The sequence below is a fragment of the Sturnus vulgaris genome, chromosome 14 (genome assembly GCF_052056855.1).
Source record: "Sturnus vulgaris isolate bStuVul1 chromosome 14, bStuVul1.hap1, whole genome shotgun sequence".
In the NCBI taxonomy this organism is placed as follows: Eukaryota; Metazoa; Chordata; class Aves; order Passeriformes; family Sturnidae; genus Sturnus; species Sturnus vulgaris.
Window position 1 is genome coordinate 7,738,938 of NC_142256.1, and position 25,210 is coordinate 7,764,147.

A 25,210-nucleotide genomic window follows, 5' to 3' on the forward strand; every position below is an offset into this window, starting at 1 on the left:
GCTCATCCAAACACAGGACATGAAAGTGAAGAAAGACAAGAGAAATTCAACTTTGCCTCAGTCTTGTAGAGAAAGCTCTTTGAGTCTAAAGGCAAGGTTCAAGGAGGGAAGGAACCACCAACATGGAAAACATGGCAGGAGGGAAAAGCTCAGCTTTTAGTGATGTGCTCAGGGAGAGAACAGGGACAGGCTCAAACACTGAAATGAGGAAGGTTCTGACTGCAAATTATGGCCAAAATCCATCAGCTGGGACAAGGAAACCTTGGAGCAGCTCGTGTGCAGGGTAAGACCTAAGTGGACAAAGCCTGAAGCAATGAGATCTGAATTCACTCTGACACTGCTCTGAGCACACAGAGATCTGGACTAGAAACTCCCAAGGTTCCTTCCTGTGTGAATTATTCTGTGATTCCATAAAAATTTAATCACAAGGATAAGATACAGGTATAAGTATGAGCTTGATTTGTGGAACACAGTACTTGCATTTCTTTAATCTTGTGCCAGGGCAAAGGCAGGAGAAAACCTTCACAGCAATTACATTTGTGTCAGGTCAAAAAGTCTCTGTCAGTTTTTTACCATGAGCCAAAGATTACCAAAGACAAAATCTTGATGAGCATTTGCATAATTGAAAAGGCAAAAATTGCTCCTCAGAACTACTTTAGGTAATTCTTTTGCAGTACCAGGCTTATTGGGCATGTTTTTCCTTGCTGCTAATGAAAATGATTTGAACCATGAAAAGAGGTTCACCTTTAATCCCAACTACTGTTTCAATGGAAGAAAAAAAATAAGAAAGAAACTATTTTTCATGCATTATAGATTCATTAAACTAGTCAGCATCCTTTGAAAACTGAAAAAAAAATATCCTAAAAAATTGGGGAGGGGGAAATTTCTCACATGATGTAAATAGCACTCAATTTCATATTGTATGGGTCTCTGGAATTTGACAAAATTGTGGTAGAAAGCAATTGTAACAAAATGGAATAAGGATCTTGCCTTTAAAGATGGAATTAGGCATGGATCAGGCACAAGTATGGTTTTTAAAAAAAGCTCCAAAATCTTGAGCAATGTTTTAAACAGATATAAATTCAGATTTATTTTTAAAGTTGTACTTGTTGTACTTGTGTACTTCATAAATGGTTTATGAAGTTTCCCTTGATAAATGTATTAGCACCCCACAATTTCTCATCAATATGTATGTTAATTTAGTTTGTTAGTGGAATAAATGGCGTAAGTAACAGAAATGGGTATGCATTATAAGATCAAATTATAATTCTGAAGAAACAAACAAACAAAAAAAATCCTGCATTTCAGCTTTCTAGCTGGAAACTTTTTTAATGGCTGCAATATATAAAGGATGCCTTATCTCTAGTCAAGAGTACCTCAGAAAATTCCTAATGCTACAGAATGTTAAAAGGAGACAGAAAATACATTTTCCCCCCAAACTTTTCAGAAATTATAGCCAGTAGGCGGTCGTGCTCTAACTTTAAAAAGCATGCCCAAACTTTATGACTTTCTGCCTTTACCTTCCAGCAAGGTTTATTTTTGGTTCCTTTCCAACAGAAAAATGGACTCTGAGATTCTCTTCAGGTTTAAAATAATTAGTAAACCCTTAGAATACTCATTATAAATAGATCAAAGCTTCAACCCAACTTCAATACAAAGGCAAAGCTTTTAGATCAGACTTGAGCTACCACCCATCCCACACACGTCCTGCTGATATCTTACTTCAGGTTCTGTTAAATTATTAACACCAAAATACCAAATGATTCACTATTTAAAGAAAAATAATAGGAAACTTCATTTATATAACTGTTATGTCAATTACATTTTCTCTTTTCCTTTTTAATCTGGGCTGCTTTTGCTTTTGCTGTAAAATTTATGGCTTAATCCCTCGTTTATAGGCAAAAAAAAAAAAAAAAACCCTAAAAATAATTGGGAAGTCAAGAAAATGCAAGCAGGATGCATTAGGCATTACATGAAAAGGTAGAAATAAAGATGTTTGGAAATTATGACAATGATGAAAAAATAATGAAATTCTTCTGCTCTGCCAATAATTCTGGAATTCTTGATGACACTCCTAGGTATCCAGTTGCCAGAACAAATCAGAATTATGGAAATCAGGAATATGAATGTGCACAGGAGTGACAGACAAGACAATCCCTAAATGTTACTGCCATCCACAATATCCACTTGGACCTGAACAAAATTATAATATATCATTATATATATATATAAAACAATATCAAAGAAGTTACTCTGGGAATCTGAATTCTGGAAAAAACTATATGGCTTTTTCTAAATCAGAAAACTCTGTAGTTAAAATGGAAAACACTCAATAACTGCAGTGTGTAAAATACTTGCCCAAACCATTTCCAACATACATCAATGCTGAATACAGCCCAAAGAATGCAAAAGGAGCAAAATATTTGAATCTCTGTGCCCATTAAATTTAAGAAAAATACATTATTTCAGAATCATGATAATCAATGAGAGTTAGTGACAGTTTATAAAAACAATAGGGATAAGGGAGTTTATAAATGAGCTGGAAACTTCAATTGATGGCACATTCCTGCCTGGTGTGCACCACAAACTCTCACCTTCACTCAGGGACTCTGTGCCTCGTGCTTGGCTTGTGCCCAGCACTGACAAACCAGAGCAAAACTGCACAAGATCATAAAGAAAATGCCCCTCCACAAGGGGTTTGTGTATGTCAGAAAATAGGATTACCCTGCATAAAGATGAACACACTGCAAGTGCCTCATCCCTTATCCACAAAAGTGCTATGCTGAAGTCCTGCTGCTACCTGAACTCACATTTTTTCCTTGGACTTGGAGATACCTATATGTAGAAAGGGCAGATTTTACACTAAAATGCAATATAATATTTAGATTTTTTTTTTACCCCACTTAGAAATAATACAAAGAGAAGACCATGCAGAACAATGAAGATTCTTCTCATTCTCCCAGATAAAAAAAATGCAGCCGTTCATTCTCCAGCACTGCAATCCTGATACTGTTTCTCAGAGCTTTTCCAGTTTTATTCCTTCTGCACTTGCTTGAATTCACCATATAGATTTAAACAGCTGCACAGTGTATAGTGCACAGTACATCACTGTGTAACAGCTCAAACTAAATCAGCAGATCTTTCTTGGGGCTTTTCATCACTACCAGACTAAGATGCCTCTATTAATTCAAGTTTTCTGGTATAATGTGTCTGGCAAAATGATGTACCAAATGTTTCCCACAAGTTGGAGAGCAGAATTGAAACTTGGAATAATTTATTCTGTGCTGCTTCCTTAGAAACAGAAAATGAAGTGAGGTTCTGGGACATTTTGCAGTTGGATAGGTTGAAGTTGAAATGTATTTTAATTTAAATGGGAATGGGAATTTTTGCTACATCACACATAACAGACCACATTCAGAAAAACTGATAGTTTTAACAGAGCAGAAAACTCCTTAAATTGAGAAGTAGCCTTAAAAAACAAAGGCTTTCTATCTAAATTGTTACCATTTATTTGGGAAACATGATACTAATTTTAGCTGATAATCATGAAATAATCTATTTTACACACACCTACATATATTTACATTACTATTAAAGATGTTTTCCCTGCAGAAAAAACAAAACATAAAAATTATTCAGCAGCTGAAGCAAAAGTCAACTCAAAAAGTTTCTCCTCTGAGACATGGAGAACTCAGGGATTCTTTTCCAGCTTTGGCTTTCAAACCAGCTCCACACAAAGCTTTTGGTCAATTTAAACATACAAGAATGTAGTTGTTCATACCCTCATTAGCATGAACTGATAACTGAAAAGCAAGATACATTATTTCTCATAAAACTTTGGGAATTTAATCATTCCTCCAGAATAGAAGATTCGTAGGTAAATCTTGCAGTAATCTTAATGGGAATTCCATGCATAAAAATGTGCATGAATATCAAATTCTAAGAATATAGATTTTTGGTTTAAAACTTTCTCATTTCCTTTTCTACATGCATGCAAATCAGCCTGGTTAAGCATAAATTGAAAAGGAATTTAGAGAGATTACTTTGGAAAGGCACATAAAAGGATATCCAGGTGATAACACAGAATCAGGCACTGTGGAGGGAAGAGCTTTCCAAAGTCTGTTCAAGTAACAAATGTGATTTTTCTTCCCTCTGGTTTGCTTTGTAAGGAATACAAGATCATAACTCAGCTTTGGCTTTCCTGCTGACTGGATTTCACCCTGCTTGGAAATGGATTCCACTTGCAGGATCTCAGTACTCAGCATTCTGTGCCTTTCCTTCCACAACCTGCACAACAAAGTATTACCAATTCATGGCACTCCCACGTTCAAGGAGCACTTCATTCTGAATTCAGGTAATGGGCTTCTGGAAGTTAATGTTACACAAAGTAACACTAAAGACAGTTTTCATTTAAGTCACTGTAAGTGCACTGGTGGAAAAAGGAGCATAAATGAAAGAATTTATCAAACTTTGAGCACCAAAATATACATTAAATGATGTTACTTCTCCAGGAAAGCTCTCTTCAGGGTGCCAGGCAAGCGGATACACAAATATTTTTATGAACTTTGATTTTTTTATTTGCTGTGCTTTGTTTGGTATCATCACTGCAGGATTCTTGTTGATTTTAGATCAGGTTTGGGAGTCGGTTACTGACTGGCATATTTCTTCTAGGCAGCAGCAAAAGCAGCACTTTATACAAGCCCTTGTAGACAATTTCAGATAATTTCCTTCCTCTATGCTATTTTAGGAAATATATTTAGGTGGCAGGAACACTGAAAAAATGAATAAACAGCAAATGAATGTTTGTTATGAAAAAAAAAATTATACCATTACATCCATCAATTTCAAGTCAAAACAGCAATGAAGATTTCATTGCAGGTATTCCTGGTGACTAATGACCAGATGAGTTTTGTTGATTACTGCAAGCAGCAGTTCCTTTCAGTCTGTCAATAATCCCTGAAATACTTGATGCTCGATGGCTGTTGCTGTAACAATATTAATTTTGATTCAATGCCATATTGTGCCACCCTCTTGGAGGCTCACAGGTACTGATGTGTGACTTGAGATTCAGGCCTTTCATAGTTTTCCTTATCTGCCATTTAATTTTATCAGCTGCTGACTTTTTATGTGTAAGTATGTACCTATAGATCAGAAAAGGCAATCAGAGCCATGAATGCAACAAAATGTAAACTCAGTTTTAAAAGTGGCAACAACACAGGTATTAAAAAGAGTGAAGCTGATGCAGGTGCACTGGCATAGAGCATCACAAACAATGCCAAGTCTCTGTGGATAATTCACATTTTCATTGTCTGTGAGAATCATCTCACAAGAAATGCATGGTATAGAAGTCCTCAAATACCTCAGTACTAAAAACTTGCATCCAGGATTTTAACACTGACAGGACAAAGCAATGTATCACTATGGGAATCAGCTGTTTTGAAGTCTCCAGTAATTTATCAATTCTTTGCTGGCAGGAGAAATTTTTACATTTATCTACTCGGGAAGGAAAAAAATAAAAAATGAAAGTACTGAGGTGTGTGAGAAAATTATTTTTTGCAATAAAATCTTATCCCTTTTCCACACTCTATAAGATTAAATGGTCTGTAAGTACATTCATGAAAAGGACTATATAGTGAGGTGACCTACAAATTCTTTTCCAGTCTTCACATACTTAATAAGACCAGATGTGATAAACAATCCCATTAGTGAGAACTTTACCAGTGTCTAAGAATTTCACCAGTCATGTTCAATGTGCACCTAACTTAGTGTATCCTGGTTTATGCAGCAGGCAGAGTCATGGCAGGGCATGAAAAAGAATTCTCTGAACCTCATCAGGTGCATTTCAGCAAGGTGGCTGCACGTTCCTTTTTGAGCATTGTACATTTATTGTTGGCATTAGGTGATGTTAAATACACTGCTCTTTCCAAAACAGTAAATATTTATGGGACATGGATAAGAGTCATGGCTCTAGGATTTGGGAGTCTTGGATATATTACAACTCTGGTGGCAAATTCTTGATTAAGGTTTTCAAGGCTTCAATGATCAGACAATGAAGAGATTCAGATGAGGATGTAAGAAAAGTAACAAACAGTATCCTGCTAATAACAGTTGGATCCTGTAGTATCCACACTCCAGTAAGACCCATCAAAGAAACTGATTATCACAAGGGGAAAGCTGAAACTCACATGGCAGTCATGAAAAAACCCCAGAGCACTGCAGCAGGGTGAGGAAAGTCCCAAGGATCAGGACTCTGGAGTATGGCACAGCTTGATGCCTCTGGATGTGTTTCTTTGTTCATCGGGGTCCAGCATTGTGTGCTACAATCAAACTGTGTTTAACAGCCTTGGAAACACGAGAGATAAGGAAGAGCCCTCAGCTTAGTCCCACTCTGTGACTTGCTGGGAAGTCACTGAATCCTTCCCTTGGAACAGCCCTGGCAAGGGCCACAGTCCAACCCTTGCACAGGGGTGTCAGTACCCAATTCACACCACCCTGCTTCAGGTTCTGCCCAGCTGGATCTTGCAAACCTCTGGGGACAGAGATTATAATAGAGCCTTTCTGGGCAGCTTGCTGCAGTGTCTTTATGGAGACAGTGGCAAAGGCACATTCCAGAAGGGAACAGAAATGAGGAATGAATGACTTACATTCAAGTCTGGGTATTGTTCTGAACAATTTGCTGGGGTTTTGCCCTCTTAGGGGGACAAAGACTCATTTACTCCGTTAAACACACTCATCTCAGAACCACACTGTGCTGGTGAGGAGTAATTGAGAACAATGATCCCCAAAAATAATCATCAGTGATTGCACATGCAAGCATTATACTGGTCGCCAGGTAGAACAACAATCTGTATGCATATTTGATATGCAGACACCTTATAAATAGCTAATAAATGATTAAATGAAATTGCTGTTTTCATAATGAATTAGTACAAGATCTGTTGTACATAATGTTTGGAATATTTAAATGGTTTAACATACTCCAGTTATAAGTACTCTGCAGCTGGCTCTTACAACACAGATTCATCACTTAAGTATTTTTAAATTGTTTATATGTTTCATTACAATATTCCAGAACTTGTATGTCTTTTTTTTTTTTTTTTAATCCATAATTGCTGGGGTCAAACCACAGACCAGTCCTATGAAAAGAAGAAACCAACAATGGTTCCCTCTTTGGGCAGAACAGAACAGAGCAGAAAAGGGGGCTTGATTTGCATCACACTTGAATATAAACTGCAGCAGCTGCTGCATTTGATCAAGACAAAATTTCTTTCCCCAAATCTCATTCTGGGAAGCAAAATGCCCTTTTTTCTAAATCAGCTGTGAAACTGAGCCTGGTTACATAACATAGACTCTTCCCAAGTTTCCAACACGCTGTATTTGCCCAAGAGAGACTTGAATCATGTACAAATTCTGTTCTGAATGTCCAGTAATTCTTCCCCAAATTTCCAGTGCCTATGGAGTCACAATGTGTTCAGTGCTGCACACCAACACTGTAAACACTCGAAGGATAAAGGGAAAAATTTGGCTGCTCCAAGATCATTCTTTTCCATTCTGAGGGATCCTTCCACACACATCTGTGTGATTCAGCCTCTGAACATTTGAAAACCTTGCACCAGGCAGCTCTCCTCTTATTCCATGAAAAGGACTTTATGGGAGATGCCAATCAACATATATTTTCCATATTTCACATTGGCTCTATGTTTTGTCCAATCAATCTGTCAGAATGAGCACAGAACACGAGATATCATGTCCTCTGGAAGTGCATGTCATTTGCTATCTGAATAAACAGGTGAGGAAAAGTGAAACGACCCTGGTGGTGTCAGCCGAGGCAGTATTTCTGTCATCCTCATAATTGGCACACTAAGCAGAACCATGAAACCCTTAAACTAAAGAAAAATAAAAGAATAAACTGTCTCTTAACATGGAACTAAAAGCCTCATCTCTACAGCAAAGCTCTGCAACAATGAAAAGAGCATTGCTGGCAATGCCTGCACACAGCAATAGTTTATACAAGTGCAGACAGAGCAATTTCTAATGAAAGTAAAAGCAGAGTGAAATGGCCTCTAACCAACTCCATGGACAGCACCACGTGTGTGGTACATGCAGTGCTCTCTTACAAGCTGCACTGAACCATGACAAACGTGCATTATTTTACAGAGATACAATTTCACACACAAATTGTCATCACTCTGGTTCCTCAGCCATTATTACAGTGGGACAAGTTTACTCAGGGCTGAGTTGAGTCTCTGTGAATTTTAAACCTGTCTCCCTCTTTCTCCAGTTTCATCACATTTTGCCTGAAAATAAGCTAGAAGGGCTGTGTCTCCCATTCTGCTAAAACCTGCAGCTCATTTCCCTTCAGCAAATTTCCACACCACTCACAGGACATCATCATTCTTACAGTCCCATTACTACTTCTGGAATGAAGACATACTGACAAAAATACATGAATATTCATGAGCTGAATATTGAAGAAACTGTACGTTTCTGACATATTAAAAACAAGTCCCTTTTCTTCAATTGCTATGCACTGACTTTACAGAAATGAAATGAAATGGGGTAGGTTAGAATGACCTTCCATGAAGATCTTTAACAGGAGGATTCATACATGATAAACCTGTAAACATGCCAGCCTTTGATCTTGAGGTATGTCAATGTCATTGGGGAGGATTCTGTAGAATTTAAGCCTTCTAAGGGGAATTCTTACCAAAATAATTTCCCCCTTTGGATCTTATATAGAGCAAAGCATTTCTGCATCCCTCATAGAACTATACAATAAAAACACAGGAGTCCTCTGTACTAGAATTCTGTACTTCTGTCCTATGATTTGGTTAAAGAGTTCCATTTGTACCAAAAACCCAATAAATCCTTTATGTTGCCATAAGCAGACCGTCAATCAAAGGCAAACTGAATCACAACATCAACTTCCCCAAAAACTTAGTTCCAAAGAAAAAAATTGACAGATTCCATGCATCCTCTGTTCAACGTTATTTAACTCTGCACTTCTGTTTTTGCCTCTTAAGCACTCTGCATTAGGAACCATCAATTTCATCTGCACATTTTAGCATTTTTCTTCAGCACTTGGTTGCTTCTCTACGAGAATTTAATGTTTCATCTTGGTTTGTGTTCCCTGATAGCTTGGCAAAAAAGCTGAGGATTTTTGATTTTTTTTTTTTCCTCAGTGCTTCAGTGTCTTGCCTCAAAGCTTCTCTTTATTGTGAAGCTCCAAAGCCACACTTTCTCTGAACACACTCCCTTCACCCTGGCACTCTGCCTTCATATTGCAGAATATTCATCTCAGTGCTGTGCAGTTCCAGCCATGCACTTCTACAGCCAAGTCATCACATCTATGAAATTTCCTCCAAGACTCTGCTCTAATCCTTTCCTACACAGGAGTCCCTTTTTAGCTCCACTGTAAATGTACAAGGCTTAGGGCAGACACAGCTCAGCCAGAGACTCAACAGGGCACTCCCAGGTAATGCAATGTATTCTCCTCCATCCCTCCTACCTCTCCAAAATAAATGGACAAAAATGAATGAATGGATGGATGAATGAATGAATGAATGAATGAATGAATGAATGAATGATCATCAGCTCCTGGCACAGAATGTTCATGCACTGACGTTTGTTTGCCCAGCTTGTTCTCCCTTTGTTATTCTGATACATTAAAAAACGCCTGGGAAGAAACTGCCATGGGAATTTTGTTGCTCCTGGTTGGGTCATCAGCTCAGTGGTACTATCACCAATACTACTGGTGTTACTCTTGTTAAAACTGTCATTATTTTATGTCTACATGGAGAAATTTCACTTCTTCAGATGAAATCATGCCACATTTTTTCTGTGTTTTCAGACAGAGGACACTAACAGGAGAATGACATCAGGCTTCAGTTCTTTCACAGCACATCCGAGCCTAATGTGTCTCAGTGATCACTGTTGGAAAGAAATTGTCACATATAATTCCACATTTTGATAGAACAACTCTTCCTGGGTCAGGAAATTATTGTTGCATGAAAAATATATACTAATAAAGATTAATTAATCTTTTTTTTTTTCAAAGTTGGCCACTTCACTGAGCATTCACGCAACAGTTAATACATTAGACATTCTCAAAGCAAAGCAAGCATCTCCTAAACACTGAAAATATTTTTTCATTAAATGCACCAAGTTGATTTTTTATATATGTCTGAAAAAGGAGATACTGTAGCTTTGAGTGGCATATGTTAGATACAATCCATGTTTTTTATAAGTCAGCACAGCTCAAAAGACATCAATCAAGATGTGCAGATTTATATAGCTGCAAGAAAGCCTTATACATATATGAAAGTTTACACGAGATACTGTAAATATATTCAGCTCTTTTAACACTGTATTTATTTTTGGATTTTAAAAAAAAAATCTAGATTTTTTTTTTTATTCCAAGATTCCATTCTATAAATAATTCTTTAAAAAAACAGTGGCAGGTCTGAGTTCAGTTTTCCCCCTCATCTCATTGATCCATTTGTTAGAGTTCCACCAGTAACTCACTGGTCACTGAAATGAAAGAATCACAAGACCCCATCACAAGCTGTCCAACTTTTAAACCTTATTCTTCAGTAAGTGCTGGGCAAGAGAAGGAGAAAAAAAAAAATACAACAAGCAATGAACAACATTCTTATTATGGCCCTCATGGCGTCCTGAAAGCAGCAGGGTTTGGAGATAATGGCAACATGCAGCTATTTACAACTTGTTAACCTTAATGCTGGGCTCAGAGAGCCAAACTGTCTGTGCACTAGCTGGCATCCTTCCCAAAATCTTCCAAGCCTTTGTGAAGCACATAGTCCTAGGAGTGCAAATCATCTTCTGGCACCTCCAGCTCTCCTAGCAAGAAATGTTCCTTTTAGGGCCCATGTCTGTGGAAAAGTAGGAGTCAGTGGGAGACAAGCAGGCACAGAAAGGTGACAGTGGAAAATGAAAATTGGCAAAATTCTTGCCAGTCACTTAGAGAAATGACAGTCCAGAAGTAAATTCTTGCAGAAGGAAATGTAAGGAACATAAAATCTAACATTGCACCACTGGTATTTAAGATCTACCCAAACACAACGTCAGTCCAAAACACGTCACAAGGCTTCTTCATTAACCTCCCACCAACAGGCTGCATCACAAAAATGATTCTGCATGAATGAGCACATTCCTTTATGTTCTGTGATATTCCAGTCTTAAGCAAGAGCAGACCTGAACTCTTCTTGTCTTGATTTACCTTTATTGTCAGCCAAGCTGTTACAAATGCCATGGCTGAAGTCTGCTCAAGAGGATTCTGCACATGTGCCAGGTCAGAGATGGATTTTCCTTGGGTCTGCCTCACATGAAGAAGCTTGCCCAAAGCCTTAAAGTTTAATGTCCAGCTTAGAGCAAGGACATAAATCATGCTTTTTATGGCCACAGCACGTCCATGCATATACAATACCCATACAGGCTTTTAACAGGAAAAAAAAATTTAAAAATGCACATACACACTTCTTGGGAAAAAAAAAAAAAAAAAACTACTCAGGAACAGATAATCTTTACAAAATATTTTAAAAATGCAGCGGGGCATCAATCCTCTTGGTGTGAAGCATCAATCCTGTTGGTGTGATGGTGATTACCTTGGAGCCCTGATGATTTCCAGTCTGACAATGAGATCAGATTGGCAGTCGTGTACTAAACTGGTAACACCATGTTGTGAATGGCAGTGTCAGCTGAAATCCACCCTGTTCATAATGATGAGGCTGTGTGAATACAGCAGTTTGTTATGCATATTATTTGCAGAGGGGCTGACCTCTTGGAAAGCTGAGTGGCTGTGAAACCACTGCTGTTGTGTTCAACAGATGTGGTTGGGACACAGTTCATGTTTCCTTGTTTTCCAAGTTTTCAGAGCATTTGTGCTTCACTGAGGAGCTACATCAACCAAACAAAACTAATGCCAGAATTCACCCCAACTACAACAAAACTGCCTTTCCCATTCTTTTCCTGGAGTTTTCTGAAGAAACAGGAGATATTTGGCTACCAAAACACCTCCAGCAGAATCTTAAGTGACCAATTAGAATCTTTCAAGGATCAAATTTTTGACAAATTAGTTTAGAAATACTTATCTGCCTTTTATCTTTTAGTGATATATTCAAAACTGTTCCCTTCATTGCATCTGTTATACTCCAGATAAGAAAAAATGATTAAGCAGTTTCATCACAAATTATGAGTTCTTAACAGCATTTCTGCTGGGTCAGTCAAGCTTGAGTGAGTAGTCAAGGGTATGAAGTGCCTCGTGGAAAGGCAAACTTTTTAGCAGGCTTCTGCTGTCACTTCCAGATTTACCAAAAGAAGGAACTCATCAGAGGATTGAGTTTTTTGTTGTTTTTTTTTCTTTTTCATTAAAAAAAAATATATTTAATCTACAAATCTTGTATTAATTCATTTTTATTTCATTTAGGAAATCAGATTTCCAACATAAGGCCCTCCAAGTTGATTGTCTATGCAGGAAAGGGTTTTTCTGGCACTCTACTGCTTTTTGTAATCTAGAAATGAAGGAAACATTTGTCTCAGGCTTCTTCCCTTCAAACTCAGATCATTGTAGCCTTACCTATAAAATTCTCCAAACACTGTATCTGGTTCTCATTCTGCAGATTTACTTTAATCGTACTTTGTATTTCATTGCACAATGCAGCAACACAGATCATTTAAAGAGAAACAGCTTTTTGGTTTGTAAATCATCTTCAGGGCTTCTGTTTCAGAAGAAGTGTGCAGATAACTCACATTCATCTTCCCTTTAATGACTGCTCCCAGTAGAATGTTTACAGCTTTTTTAACCTGTAAATCTGATGAATCTCTCAAGAGATTCATTAAAAACTTGAACAGGATTTTCTTCTCCGACAACAAACAGTACTCTGGTAACACTTTCTAATAATGAACACCTTCCAAGGGAAATTGAAAATCTGTGATTTCCCTGTGGTTATAGAGCCCATACCTGCTACCTATGATAGTAACTATATATTTACATTGCACCCTCTTGCCTACATATGCTTGACTGATGGATCTTTGAGATTCTTTTAGGGGAATTCAAATCAGGGAAGGATAAGAACAACTATCTGTGCTTTGACTTTCTGGGTACCATCCTTTATTCACATAACTTTTACTGCAGTTGCATCAATGTCAAACGAAACATAAACAGTTCATATATAAGTGCCTCACCCAGAACATTTAATATAAAGTTCTACAATGAATGCTTGCAATGTCTGAATTAAGAGAGCATGGATCAGGAGGAGAGTGGTGTATGTAACTCACATTCTATCCAAAGCTGACCATGGGCAGTTCTGTTCCTACTCCTCACCATCAGGAGTAGCTTTTGCTGAATTACCACCAGAGCATTTCAGTTCTAAATCTTTATCTCATAAGATAGCCCATCTCTAAATACAAGATGGAAAAAAGTAATTGGTAAATGTTCCCAGTCGGCAGCAAAAATAGAAACCAAAATGATAAAGAGTAACTGAAAACCAGTTCATCCTCTCCTCCACACAGGGAAAAAAAATGGCAAAAATTATTTTCTGCTGGAGATGACTAATTATATTGACATTTTTTATATTCAGCACCATCAGGGTTGATTGTCTCAAAGCAAGCCTAAGCCCCACGTTAAAATACATTCTAAAAAGCAGAGCACACAATGCAGATCTCTTCCTATGGCTCAGGCTTTTCCTAAAGAATATTCTGCATATTTAGGAGATTCTACAACATACTGTAGATCAACAGGTCATTATTAAATTTTCTAGTGATGGAAAAGCAGCCCCTACATGAGGTACCTCCTCATAAGGAACTCAGGGAAACTTTGATTTAGCTCCTTGGCCTACCAAAGATTTCCCTGTATGCCATCTGCTCTTTTCATTTATTTAAAATCCACATCTGCAGGGTTCTGAAAATATCAGACCGAGAGTGTCTAATGGTGCAAATTCAATCCAGCCTTTACCATGCATTCATTAAGATAAACAAATAATTAGGATAAGAAGCTTTCATCAATGGAATCTGAAGGAAACAGTCCATAATTGTGGAACTATGTTTAAAGTCCAACAAATTGCCTGCAGCAGACATTTAGTGAAATATTTAGTAACACCTAAGTATTTTTTTAAGGGAGAATGTTCTTTTGCAGACAGCAGAAACAAAATGGTACAGCAAGAGTCAAGGATGGAAAATAGTGAATGAGTACTTGCAGTATTCTGCTGAGCTTTCAGTTAAAATTGGCCCAAATAAACCAACACAAACCCACGGAAGTAATTTTTAATCTAAATTTCAGCTAAATTTAGCATAGGCAGTATCATGATCCTTTTAGATGAATAAAAAATACCAATGACATCATGTTAGACAGACAGCATGGAAAGTAAATGAAACTACCAGAAATGAAGCTTTAACAACAGTAAAAATCATGAAATGCTTGTTCACATTTAGGCACCTCCATCATTGCTTTCCAGTGAACAATTTTTGTTTGGCTGTCTTCTTTGGCAAGTAATTCCATGATGAAACAACAAATAAATTAGAACTTCTGTAACCATAAATATATTTTTTGAGAATTGTTAAGACCCTTGGTGTTATTTGTAGGGATCTTTTAATATATTTAATAAAAGCACTTAAATTTCTGCCCATAAAACTATTGCCTATTCTCAAACTGATTTTATTCCTGTATCTTCAAAGTCATACACTGTTAAGTCTTTCTTTGGAAACTGCATTTCTTGCATTTTTCTGTAGGGAATCTGTCAATCAACCTCAAGTCACTCTTGTAGTCAAGAGCAATAAACCATCAACATGAAGCATCAGCAGAACACTCTTCACAAATACAAACAAAATTACACTCCAGCTAATGTGTCCACCCCAGAAAACCCTCAGGAAAAACTGAATTAACAAGTTTGTCTTACAGCTCTGAATGTCAACTAACTTAGGTTTTGTAGGACTAAGGGCAAAGAATCAGTCTCAGGTTCTCTTGCCCTCAGCTCTGTTAATAAAGCTGAGGCTTCTGCTTTCCAGTTGGCCTTTAAAGAAGAACAAAAACGAACAGCAGGGTTTCCTTGGAAAGAGAAAGGAAACAAAAAAGAATTTTACAGATCAAAAGCAGTACTTCAACCTGTATTCAGAAGGGCCGTGCACAAAGTGAAGAGATGACTTGTTGAAGTGGCAGCCTTGTCTCTATAACCTCAGCTGAAGGAGGCCCCCAAAATGACACCAAACAGAACATTGTGAGACAGGGACAGCAATAGCAAGCAGTGCTGAGACCCAGCACAGAAATTACAGCTCTCTTCTGCTCACTGCTACATTCCCTTTCCTGTCCTGCTCCTCTCCTCTTCACCACCTGAACAGCCAGAACAGCAAGGACAGAGCAAACTCCTGAATTTGAGGAAAAAAAAAAAAAAAAAAAAAAAAAATCACAGTTGAGACAAGGCAAAAAGCAGTGACCTACATAGAGGAGTCAATGTCTTTTTATAGAACCACAGGGAAGTTCAGACTGGGAGACCTCTGGAGAGTCTGTCTGGCCAAACCTGCTTCAAGCTTCTAAGTTACATTAGGCTGCTTAGGGCCTTAGGTCAAGCTTTGAAAATTTCCAAGGATACCTCTGTAAATTAAGTGAACGTTTTTGTAGTGTGAAGAAAGGAGAATCCGCTTCAAGTATTTCTTTGGGTTTCCTACCAAGATTATCTAAGGTGCTTGCAGCACTTCGAACCACTAGGAAATTCAATGAATACAGAGATTTTACAGTCAGGAAACATAAAATGGCAAAGGATTTAGTGCAATTAGCATGTAGAACTCAGCCTAAAATCACTCTGATATCAAGGACAGCAGGAAACTCTACATTTTGACAGAAATATGTGACTCCAAATAGGGCTCCCATTTCCAGAGTCCTTCACAAAAGCTGAGAAAGAAAATGGTTGTTGCCAACCCACAACGGAATTGACATTTCTCCCTCCAAAACAGTTATGGTTGAGGTTGTAAAGACTGCATCAGTCAGAGAGTATTAAAAAGAAAAGGAAAGAAGGAAAATCTGTCATAAATGTGGCTCACAAAGTGATGTATGTCATCCTAAAACGGGTCTTATGGATCACAAAACAGTCTGTTAAAAATGTTAATTCCCTCAGCCATCAGACTAAGAAATATCCAATGACATCTAACTTTTGTGAGGCTCATCAACAAGTATTTTACTACCATAGTAACACACTGAAGCTGTTTCCAAGAGTATCTTGAATTTTCATCATTTCCACTTCACTTCCCCTTAGAGGTTTCCAAAAAACCTATTTGTAGTGCCACGGTTTTACATAAATATCATATATACATGTAACCATATACACAGCAGTTGAAGAGGTATCCTGACCAAGTTATCCCTTTAATCACTGGAACATCCCAAATCTTTCAGAAAGCAATTTCTGTTGGTTGATTAGTATCTCTGTCTCGCAGTTCAGCAGATCAGCAAAGTGATTTCTGCTTCAGTAATGACTAAATCAAGACACGGATCCAATACTCTGAAGTGACTGCATTTCCAGAATTTAGTTAATCCTGCAGTAGCCACACTACCACCTGCCAGCCTCTTCTAAATCACTTACTCTAAACCTTTTTCCAATGATTTCTTTCAAGCTTTTTTAGCATTTATAATACAATAGAGCTTAAAAGTACTGCAACTGCCAAAGTGAATTACATGTAAGGAACTGAGACTCTCCACTTTTTTTGCAGAGGCATGTTGCACAATTTTTGATTCAGACATTACTTTCTAAATCCTCTTTTCTTGTTAAGTGCACTACAACAAAAGTACAAACACTGACATTAAAGGACTGACAGCAAATGGCATTTTTATTAAACCAGATAAAGTTTTCATCAAACTTAACAGGCAAACATTCTGGGGTTTTGTGTTTTCCCACTGATGTTGAACAATGACCAAAACCTGAAACCTGCTTTAAGTTAGCAAGAAAAAAAAATATCCAAAGAAAGCAACAACGGGACAATTGACCCAGTATATGATGCTAAGCAGCCTCAAAGAACAATAATACTTTGTTAATGAAATTTTTTTTTGTATTTTAAAAGTACCCTACCCAGTGATTCCAAAGAGCACTACTCAAACACGGAATTGGAGCCAAATCCCATTCAAATTGTCAGGAAGCTCCTACTGAATGTGAGCTGTGGAAGGCAATACAGTCACAAAAAGACTGTCCTAGCACAAAAAAATTACCAGCACATTTACCTTTTTCTTCAACCTAATAGATAATACAATAGATTTTAGATGTAACCCAAGATTCTACAAGGAATCTATGTTTCTATGTATAAAAGTAAATTTCATCCTAAATTCAGGTAAATTTCAGACAGTTCTTCCTCTGTTTATAAACTTCCTTCAGTGCTTTAACTTCTGTTTGTTGTCTAAGTTTAGATTAATGGAAAGTAGAAAGAATCTTTTTTTTCTGACTGTATTTCTTGTTTAGTGTCATTGTCCTAAAATATAACCATGTCTTTTTCCAGTGCTGAGGGTTCCACTCAGTTACCTGGACAGACTGGTTGATGCTTTACCATTTGATGAGCCACAAAACACAGAATGTCAAATAATAATTGGCCCCAAACTCAACCATCAAAGCATCAACTTTTCAGCTTCAATTAACAAACTTATTTCAAAGACAGTTGAGTCAAATTTAAAAAGTGAGAAAGAGCAAGCACGAGTAAATTCAATTTACTTTGTTTTCAGGGATGGAAGAAAGCAGGGATTTTTAAGTGCTTCCATTAAAACACTCAAAGCTCTTGAGGGAGTCACTGGTATTTAGGCACCAGGAATGGCTTTGCCTTCTGCACACAAGCTCAGGTTGCTCAGGGCTCTGATGGCTCAGCACTGACACAGCCAGGAGGGCTCACTGCTCCCAGGGCTGCCAACATCCAACACATCCCACCTCATTCCTCAGCCAGAACACAACAGTTTCTGACCAGAGACACGAGTGACACGTTTCTTTGAAAGCATTAAAGTCTTTGATTTCCCACTTTTTTTAACTTTTTTTTTTTTTTCATGATATGCCAAGTGTCTTTTTTCTCCCCCTTTCTAGCTTGAAACACCTTAAGTTAATGTTCTGTGAACTGATCTCAAGCATACTTTGCATTCTGCTTTAGGGTACTCCCAGTGCAGTTCATGAAAATGGTTTTCTTTCTCTATGTGGATAAATCTAAACTGTGCAAGATACAAACTGATATTTGAATGAGCACGTTGTCAAAAGACAAATAACTGTAAGTGATGGCCGACCATTCTGTAATTGTTTAAAGAGGGATTTTAAAGGAGTTTCTTGCTAAGAAAGTGTGGTTTATGCTGTTCTCCTAGATATATTTAAAGGGCTTATATATGAAAAAGGGTGGGGGAATAAGTGAATACCAAAAATCTCATTATACTTCTACTTTTCTAGTCATAATTTTTTCCAGATTGATTACATATAATTAAAATACATTAATTTCCCAGTATCTAAGGACCCTTCTGTAGCTATCACTCCTCAGATTTCACTAATGCCATAAACAATTGCACATGTACAAGTATACGTGTTTTTTTTTTCCTGAAGTTTCTGGTGGAATCAAAGAAGATAAAGAAGTAATAACTGCCAATTCAGCTGCCCCTTGGTCACAGTGTGACAAACTAGGACAGCAAAACGCTGGATTTTCTTCATATATCACATTTTTTTCTCATAAGTCATAAAATTACAGATCTCCTGAATATGAATTTTAAACAGAGATCTCTGGATGTACACTCAGCTGACAAGCACTGAGCTGATCTCCTGGAGGAGAGTCCCCATTACCAGAAACTATTTCAAAACCCTTCACTGGAATCCATTCATTCTGGAAAGCCTCAAAGGAGGACAAGGCAGGGAGATGAACAGAAAATGAATTTTACATATTCTTTTCCCAATTTTCATCCCCAAAATCATCACTGTGTTGCATTGCACTCCTGATTTTGATTTACAGCACATTGCCACGCACATTTTCCAAGGGTCAATTAAATGAGTGACATAGTGAAGCCATTACTCCATTTAATGATAGCTTTAGTTTCATCCTTATACCCTACATATATTTCTGAATTACTGACAGCAACTATAATCTAAACAAACTACTACACTGAGGCCCTAAATCATTTGAGTTCAGAGTTATAAATGCACGTTACAGTTCTTTTTAAGTCTCCATTTAATGGAATTTCCAAACACTAGAGTTCCTCTGCACTTTTCTTTAGGGAATGCTAGGGCACTCTCTTTGGCTATTTAACAAGTCTAGGTCTTCCATCAGAAACATCACACAAGTCCTAGGAAAATCTCTTCCTAGTTTGTGAATCCAACCTGCACCTTGTCACGATGCCTCCTGTTGAAGCTGTGCTCCATTTCAAGAAGAAAAATATCATCACACCCAAGGAAAACCAATAATCCAGGTAACAGTGTGCCTGTCAGGACACACAGCTCCACACTCGTCAGGAGACAGGGAAATACAAACTTTTATAACTACAAAAGCAATCACAGAACCTGCAGAAATGACTAAACATGGGTTGAAATTATTACTTCCATTAGCAGAGACAAAACTCAGTCATGAAATTTCCTTTCTCGGGAGGATTATTAAAAAAAATGTGACCTAATGAAATCTGAGTTACAGGCTGGAGGGAGACAGTTGGCTTTTTTATAACTGTTCCCTCTGCTCCATTTTATGGAACCTGCAGTTCAGTCATCCCCCAAGCATTTCATACTTTCCTTGGGGTGGGCATGCCTGTGCCTTGTGCCAGGGACTGCAGCTGGAAACATGAGTGCATGTGGCTGCAGTGTGCCCACGTGTGAGAACACGGATCCAGCAGATCATAGATTTCCATACATATACATTTATTTATTCAACAAGATAGCACAGTTGGTTAAATGAAATATGCTGTGCATAAGCATTATAAACTTATACTCGATTTTTTTCCCCTTTAGCATGTATTCCCTGCTACTTCAGTAGACAGCATCAAGCGTACATAATTACTAATTAAATTCCTACAACAATAATAAAACTATGTCCTTAAGGATGCAACAGATAAACACTGATATACAAACAGACTACATCACCAGTGACATCTTATTTTCTAGACTGGCTTGGAGGAAGAAAATCTTCCCCAAAACAACCATATCACATCAAAGTAGAACACAAGGCAAGATGTTCCCTTGGCAGGAAGATGAAGCAGAAGTTTGTGAGCACAGGGAACTGCCACGTTAAACCCCCAGTGATGGCTTTGAAAGACATGGGCACCTCTGCTTGTAATTTCACTACTGCATTTGGAAGTCTCCAGCGACTTCAACATTCATCTGTCTCTCTAACAATGCATTTGGTTCTTTGATGATCTGGTTATGTAGGTTCCCTTTGCAACTCAGATTAAGGAAAATAACAACCATTTAAAAAGAGCTTCCTTGAAAAGTTAGTAAAGCATTTGCTGTTAAACTGATTGAGTTCTGCCACCCCTGCAAGCAAAACTCCTCTACAGAAACGCCTTCAACACCACATGAACATAAAGAACTCCTGAAGGAGTGGCAGAAGTTAAAGTATGTATGTAATGTAAGGCAAAAAGCAGTTATGGAAGGCTCTGTTCCACTAGGAATTTTTTCATAGATTGCAAGAAGATTTGGATCAGGCCATGTTGCATCAAGAAGGCTAAATCTTGCATAGTCTGTGGGAAATCATATATTTTCGAAGTGTGTCAGAAATAATTTCCAACAGGATTTCATTAAACACAATGACAACAGACTTCAAAGGAAAAGAATATTTAATTGTGACACAGTTTCCTACTCACTGTCAAAACTACCATGATTTGACTGTGTCCACGGACTAAATCCCACAGTGTTTTTCGTCTGTATTCTAATTTTCACATTAATTTCTCCTGACCTCATATTGCTTGCCCGTGTATCTGCAAGGAGGATGAGTTTTCACAGACCCAACACAGATACGGTCACTGCTACTTCACCACACCCCCGAAAGCCAACTGCAACAAATTTCCTCAGCAACCCATTGCACAAAGAGGTAACTGGGACAGAAGAATATTAATCTCCCCTAAGAATTTTTATGTAAATGGCAAACAATACTCATTTATTTCATCCAGTCCAAAATACTTGGAATACAGGAAGCTGCATCTTCAACCTGCTCCTTGAACATTGGTATTACACAGAATGTGCAACTGTACTCTTGGATCCAGATGGATTTGTAATTCCAGGAAAAGGCTCTGGGATGCTTTAGACAAAAGGGTTCTGTCGTTGTCCCCGCTGGCAGTTTGCTGATGGGAAGCAGGATTACCGGGCTGGCTGTTTCAGGTGAACAACCTGGCAAGTGAGAGTTAGCAGAGCAGCAGCCCCCAAAGGCTCCCAGCACCTGGGCTGACAATCAGCACTATTCAAAAGTGAATGGTTCTCTTTGGCTCATTGAAAGGAAAACTACAAGGGTTACAATACAAGGTTTGGGGTTTATTGTTCTTGCAACTGAACCCTCAAAAAAAACTACCTGGAACAGTGCCAAAGGCATTAGTTCTGATTCCTGTGAAACTGAACTGAGATCTGACTAATTCCCGCTTGGAGCCAGTGCTCTCCTCCTCCAAGAAAAGTCCTACTGCCTGCTTAACAACCACAGGGCCCCTGAAAATCCAGCTAGAAACTCTCACCTGGATCCTCAAGGGCCTTTTGAAAGGTTTGATGGGGATTTTTTTTCCCGTTTAACCTCTCAATTTTTCATACAGGTGTTGTTTTCTACTAAGCTTTCTATAACCCCAATTTAATACTGCCAAATGCTATTAGACTTCGCTGTTTAGGATATCTGTTTTTTCTTTCTGCTATATGAATGTGTCTAATTTAAACTTGGAGCCCTTGGAGCCGGTCCTTTAAAACTAGCTGTTAAATTCCTAAGCAAATGGGTGTTTTAATGGAAAGGCTGACATACTCCTAACTGTGGGAGCGTGAATAGCTCCACTATGAGATTACTCAAGTCCACATAGAATACAAATGCAATACAGGACCACAGGTTCAGATCTTTGATCTCTTTTTTTTTTTTTTTTTTCTTTGCAGAGGCTGTGATGTATAAAGCCAATTCCACTGTGCAGACAGTACTACACTGAATATAAATTATCCTTTAACTATAGCGAGGCTCACATTTAAAGAAATGCTGCAAGAATGAACAATGCAGCCATGAAGTAGAGTTCTTCTGTAGTAAAAATACACACCAAGATCTTCATGGATAACCATGTTTTCAAAGGACAACATTTCTTCCACAGCTGTTATTTGATAAAAAATAGAGTAAAATCTGGAGTATTGGGCATATAGAAGTAGAGTTGGAGCTCGCTGCTTGCTCTCTCCATTAAAAAAGCGAGCTAGGAACACTTGCTTTATTGCCCAGATTAAGCATCATTCCCCTAAGAGGCATAAAAAAATGATTTTAAAATGTGGAAACCAACAGTCTCTACTGAATATGGCTTGAAATTTAAACATGTCTTTTCCAGATACCTCTTTAGAGGAAGAACCTTCTGCCTACTGAGCTAACACTAAGCTCCCTGGAGTTAAGCCATGAATATTCTAAACCTATCTCTTACAATTCAGGAAAAGTTGTCTTTTGCCAAAATAAAATGCTTAAGAGGAATTCAATATGCTTCTAACTGCTCTTCTTCATTTTATTTAAAATAAGTGTTTCCATCTCAACTTCATGCCAAATACACAGCAAGGGAGAGACTGAGTTCTGGAAATGTTACCTGAGATTCTACACACAAATGGGAGAACAAATTCCTTCTGAGAACATCAGCTATTCAGGGTTGGTTTGTAAATCAGCATTTAACCAACTCTTTAGCAGTTACACATGGGCACTGTTGAGGATTCTTACATGAATTTCTCTGCTGTTTACATCAGTTGTTTCTTAGGTGGTGCTCAGCCATGGTGCATCCGCGCTCTGGGATGCTCCTCTGCACGCCAACTTTGTTTGTGTGTGTGGGAATGTTAGTAAATAAATAAATAAATAAATAACTTTGTTTCTTATCTTACCTCTTTTGACCTGTGCAATCTGGCAGATCAATGCTACTTCCACTGCAGACAAGCAAAAAGTTACAATTTATCTTTCACTTAATCTTTTTTTGTTGTCTTTAGGCTTCCTTTCAGCAAGGCGTGAAGAAGGTGCTCTTTATGGCTCAGTTGTCCATGCCAGAATACAACTGAGCACAAAAAGAATGCAAGGGTGAGCTGATAGTATCTACTGTCCTCAGCTCTGCTTTGGTTCAATAAACTTGAACATCTTCTCCCCTCCTCTGCCGATTGAGATAAGCAGCAACAATTACTCAAAATGTATTATCAATTCAAGCTGAAAAAGGCAGGATCAGCTGAGCCGGCTGCATCTCTCCCAGCCTCAGTTTCCTTCAGTGTCCGAGAAGGGCAAATAGGTCCCTGCTTGCCTCTTGCCATGCACCTCGCAGCTACTTTACAGGCAACTACACCCAGGCTGCAAAACGAGAGAGATAAATCCTCTGCCTTCCACATCGTCTGCAAGGCTCCTGCCTGTAGGCAGCAGGCTGCAGGATCTGTAGCACGATGGCAAAAGTCACAAACGAACCATCCTTCCCTTCCCCACACGATCACATTCTCTCCTTGTCTTTCTGTGTTCTGCTCTCTCCTCGCCTTTCTGTGGTCTCCATAGCTGAAACCAAGAATTCACTGGGCATCACTGCAATGCCTCTAACCAATTCTAACTGTATCCAGAGCTTGAGTCAATTAAAACACATTTCAGCTTCATCTGGTTTTCATCCCATTCCAGTACTCCACATACACAGCAACTTTAAGCTTACAGACATCCCTTCATGGTTCAAGAAAATCCTTCATCAAAGAACTTCATTTACAATCTAGCATAGTTTTTGCCTTCTCTGCTCTCACAGCAGCCTGGCATTTTGATGCAATCCTCATTTAATGCAATCTCCATTACAGGACTATGATCACATCAATATAATGTTCCATACGTTTGGGGGGCTTTTTTGCATCCCTCACCCCCTCTCACTAACAGTAGGCACTATATCTGCAAAAAACAACAAATCAAACAGGCTGATGGGATGCTCTAGGGAGGTAGTGGGGGGCACACATTCAACAAAATGCAGCAGCCAATGCAAACTGCCCATCAGAGACCGAGCCCTGGATCTCCTCATTCCTGAGCTAGGCGAGTTGCTCACTGTCCGCGCCGTGAGCACACATCCTCACCGTGCTGTGCTACCAGACTAAAAATAATACAGCTTTTGCAATCACTTGTGAGCTCCGTGTACTTTTCACAGGAGCGGACTCTCATTTTACTTGATCGGTTCCAGCCTATCCATACTGCTCTGGATGAACCGCTGAGGCTCTGCTTCCAAGGGTGGGGGGGATGCTGGACAAAAGATATCATATAAAAAGATACAAAAATCCTCCTTTTCCCCAAGCCCCCTTCTTACCTTAAGCGCCTTCTCTGCACAAGATGCCAATCTACATGGGCTCCTCAGCACATCATCAAGGCGTTTAGAGTAGTGAAGGCTGCCCCGCTGCATGGAAGTTAGACAGCTTTGCAACAGCAAATCCTCGATCCAAAGCGCCAGCCGCTTCTTCCCATGCAGTGTGCCGAGCACGAATCACACGCGACTTCCACATAGGGAATAAAATTGCAAAAGAAACGGGGGGGGGGGGGAAAAAAAAAGATATCCTAACTTTTAGGTAACCTGAGTTTGTTTTATTTCTGTTGGGTTTAGTCAATTATCTGCTTTTGCAGCCGCGAGAAGATGGCAAGGCAGTCGCGCCCTGGAAGCTCCGCACCAGTCCGCAGAGGTCCGGCCGCGTAACCCAAGTTGCGCGGAGAGACTCTGAACTCGGTGCGGCTCCGCAGCGCAGCCCGGCAGCCCTTCCCTCGCCGGGCGGCTGCGGACACCGGAGCGCCGGGTCCCCCCGCGGGGCAGCCGCCGCCGCTGGGCGCTCGCCCGGCCCCCGGCGGGGCTGGCCCGGTGCTGGCCCGGCTGGCCCTGGGGGCGCGGGCTGCGCTGCCGGCGGCGCCCCGGAGCCCGCGCTGTCCCGGCGGCGGCGGCGGCGGCGGCTCCGGCTCGGCTCTGCCGCGGCCGCCCGCGCCCCGCTCTGCCGCTGCCAGCCGGCCCTCCCCGCGGCTGACATCAGCGCCAGGAGGAGGAGCGACGCCGGGGACGCGAATAGCCGGGCCGAGGGGGGTTCCCCCTCCCGGAGCC

General features: G+C 39.3%; 1 protein-coding gene across 3 annotated transcripts in view; it reads right to left on the reverse strand.

Moving 5' to 3' along the window:
- Positions 1 to 24,823, reverse strand: part of PCDH11X (protocadherin 11 X-linked) — a 417,732-nt gene extending 392,909 nt beyond the window's left edge. For 2 of the 3 annotated variants that reach the window (XM_088173063.1, XM_088173062.1), the window contains exon 1: positions 24,437 to 24,823. The gene's annotated coding sequence lies outside the window, so the exon portion shown is untranslated. The remainder of the gene's footprint in view (positions 1 to 24,436) is intronic. The other variant, XM_014888366.2, reaches the window with a different exon arrangement.
- Between the last annotated feature and the right edge of the window lie 387 nt (positions 24,824 to 25,210).